Source organism: Dioscorea cayenensis, chromosome 12, assembly GCF_009730915.1.
Source record: "Dioscorea cayenensis subsp. rotundata cultivar TDr96_F1 chromosome 12, TDr96_F1_v2_PseudoChromosome.rev07_lg8_w22 25.fasta, whole genome shotgun sequence".
Taxonomy (NCBI): domain Eukaryota; kingdom Viridiplantae; phylum Streptophyta; class Magnoliopsida; order Dioscoreales; family Dioscoreaceae; genus Dioscorea; species Dioscorea cayenensis.
The window spans coordinates 7,799,221-7,802,702 of record NC_052482.1 but is presented as its reverse complement, the minus strand read 5'-3'; positions in this window follow the sequence as shown (position 1 = coordinate 7,802,702).

Sequence of the window (3,482 nt, the reverse complement as noted above, 5' to 3'; positions counted from 1 at the left end):
TTTCCCCTCCGACGTGACAGAGTCTACCTTCATTCCTCGAGTTCTTTGCGGCCATAATAGAGTGAATGGTCTAAGGGATGAACCTCCGCTGGGGCCTAGTTGCGCGTGCAATGGCGTGATGAGTTGAGATGATCTTAGTATCTATGGCTTCGTTGTGGCGAGGGACCTTTCGCCTGGACCAAAGGGTTAGGTCTATATTTAGGAAGAGATTTATCACTTGGAATCCCTAGAGCTCATTGCAACTCTATGCGAGTGTGAGGTATTGAGATTGTTCGATTTCTCCTCTGGGACATGTATAGAGTTAGGCATAGTTGACCTTAGATTTTGGACTATGGATGTAAGGATTTTCACGACTCACCATTGCATTAATTAGGAAGCATATTGGAGGGTTCTTGCACTTGAAGTGATTATCCTGGGTGAAGCATTATCTGAGTACCCCATCTTTATCAATTGCTTTACCCTCTTCTTTACTTTTGCTCTCTTACTTGTTGCTTTTATTGTTGAGAATTGAATCATTTTCACACTTATCACTATTGATATTCCATATAGCTAAGAATCAAATTAAGTATTTTCACTCCCTAATCCCTGTGGATTCGACCCCGTTCACCCGAGATTATTACTTCGACAAACCCGTGCACTTGCGGGATATACGCAAGGGGACCTTATCAAATATACACAAATAATACAAGATCAATATGTATAAAATACGTACATTTCGGCATTTATCAAACATCCCCACACCTAAGCGTTTGCTTATCCTCAAGCAAACACACATGAAAGAATAGGGGCAAGAAGATAAATGGCTAAATGTACGACCTCAAACTTAAATAGGGAAAACCCCACAAGCACAGATGAAATGAAATCAAGAAAATGAGTTGCACAATAACCAACTTAGTAGAGATAGTCATGAGTCCTCTAGAGTGCTTTCCTCGTGAGTGTGTGTATATACTTCATCCCTCACTCTTCCCTATTCACGCCACATTCAATGACTACCGGTGTTAGAAATCCTAAAGACGCCCTCAATAGCGAGTTAAGAGTCCTTCGGTCTACGGTCATCACTTCAATTTCTAAGTGAATGCGTGATACAGGTCAGGAGAATACACACTTTTTTTTCTCGAGTCCGAATAACGTAGACTACACAAAATATCTTATAATCTTTCAGGAGTATGCACATGCTGATTAGGCACAAGAGCCACCCAACCTACTTGATTACAGTCTACATAGATGCATTCATGCTAAATTAGAAGAGGAATACTGACATTTTTTTTTATTTATTTTTTTTAGAGATAACAAATATATACATGTCTCTTGAGCATCTTAATGCAAAACATCACTTAGGGAAAAAGTAAAATGAGAAAAAGAACCAAAAGCTCTTAAAAGACCATTGAGGGATGAATTTACCACTCTAACACCTTAAATAAAAGCAGTGGGTTAGCTGGGGCAAGCAAGGTAGAAGTTCTATGTCAAAGTTGTGAAGAGAGCACTAGAGAGAAAACATGACATTCTTATAGCACAAATAGCACTACAACTCATTACTATCATTCATTCAAGCCAGGAGGTTCTTAACAATAAATCATAGCTATCGTCGGTAAACTAAGCATGCAAATAACCCATCCCCACACCTAGAATCATACATTGCCCTCAATGTACATTAATCAACAGAACATGGTGTATAATTCATAATAAATAATTGAAGCATGAAAAGGAAGGGTAAAGAAACTGCCCCATTTGGCTGATGAAGATTGTTCAGTGAAAACACAGTCAGTGGGCAACAAAGCAAGCAAAGAGTAAAGGAGGACAGGCTCAATCTGTGAGAAGTCCTGTAAAAATAAGTAAGGCGATCACGACACTTAAGAAAATCAAGGTGAAGAAAAACATGCATAATAGTCAAAATAAAAGTAAAACAAGCCTAGCAGGGTGATAAGTGCTTGTGCGATATGAATGCGAAGTGTTCATTCCTTATGTTGACCATTACTTTTCTCAGGTTTTTACACTAATATGTGTGTTTTTATGTTACTTTTATGCAGGTAGGGTTGTGAGGCCGAGTATGAAGGAAATAGGCCAATGTGGATCATAATGCACTTATTTAGGAGGAAATCTTTCTAAGGTTCAAACGCGAAGACATAAGTCAGTTGTGAGATGCTAGAGTGTATGCCAATCTCCTTGCATTCGAGTAAGCACATCCATTTGGAGGGGCACAAAGGCAGTCACACTCGAGCATTACGATTTATGCACATAAGAACGGAGCTCCACCAACATGTATATCATTGAAAAAGCAAGTGATTCACGATGTAAACGTGTGCCCGTTTGCGTTACCCCGATGAAAATATGGAATTGGGAAGTTATTCAGGTCGAAGACTGCAGCAGAGCACTGCAGCATGTACTGTAGTAGCAATGTTCACAGCCGGCCGATAAATCAGAGAAACAGAGAATCCACACGGGCGTGTGGAAATTCCGCACGAGCACGTGTACCGTCCACGCCCATGGAGTCGCCAGATTCCAGCCCTATTTAAAGCCGATTCAGCCCTGATTTTGGTATTCTTTTCTCCATCTTTTCCCCAACTTGAGAGAGGGCTTGGGCTAGGGTTTTGAGGGGTATTGGCTAGGGTTTTAGAGAGGTTCTACGGCTCTGACATCACGCGTCGTTTGGAAGAAGGTTATTGGGAGAGCTTTCGTCGGCATCGATCCGGCGAGGTGTATCCTATGCCGGACAAAGGATCTCTTACGACGAGTAGAGGACTCTCCACAAGACCATCAGTACGACCATCGAGGGGGTTTCTTTATGGATTCATTGCTTTTAGATTCAATTTCTTTGATTGTACTTAGCTCCATGGAGAGCTAAACCCCTAGTGGGTACTTGGGTGATTGTGAACCCTAGGATGTATTCGTTTCATTGAACTTCTTTATTATGCTGTTAATAAATTGATGTTTATTGTGAGTTCCAACCTTGAATGCTTGATTGTATGATCATTTCCCTTAGAGTGACACTAGGGTTGAGAGTTCTTGTTGGTAACCTTGTGAGTGAGTGACACACCATGAGCGTTAGACAAAGTTAGGTTGGAGAGGGTTGAGAGGGTGAGTCGAGAGGTACATGAGCTTCCCTTTTCCCCTCCGACGTGATAGATTCTACCTCCGTTCCTCGAGTTCTTTGCGGCCATAATAGAGTGAATGGTCTAAGGGATGAATCTCCACTGGGGCTTAGTTGTGCGTGCAACGGAGTGAAGCGTTGAGGGGATCTTAGTATCTAGGGCTTAATTGTAGTTAGGGACCTTCCATCTGGACCAAAGGGTTAGGTCTATAATTAGGAAGAGATTTATCACCTGTAATCCCTAGAGCTCATTGCAACTTTAATCGAGTGAGAGGTTGAGAGGTTATTTAATCTCTTCTCTGGGACATGAATAGAGTTAGGCATAGTTGACCTTAGATTTGGGACTATGTATGTAAGGATTTCCACGACTCACCATTGCATTGATTAGGAAACA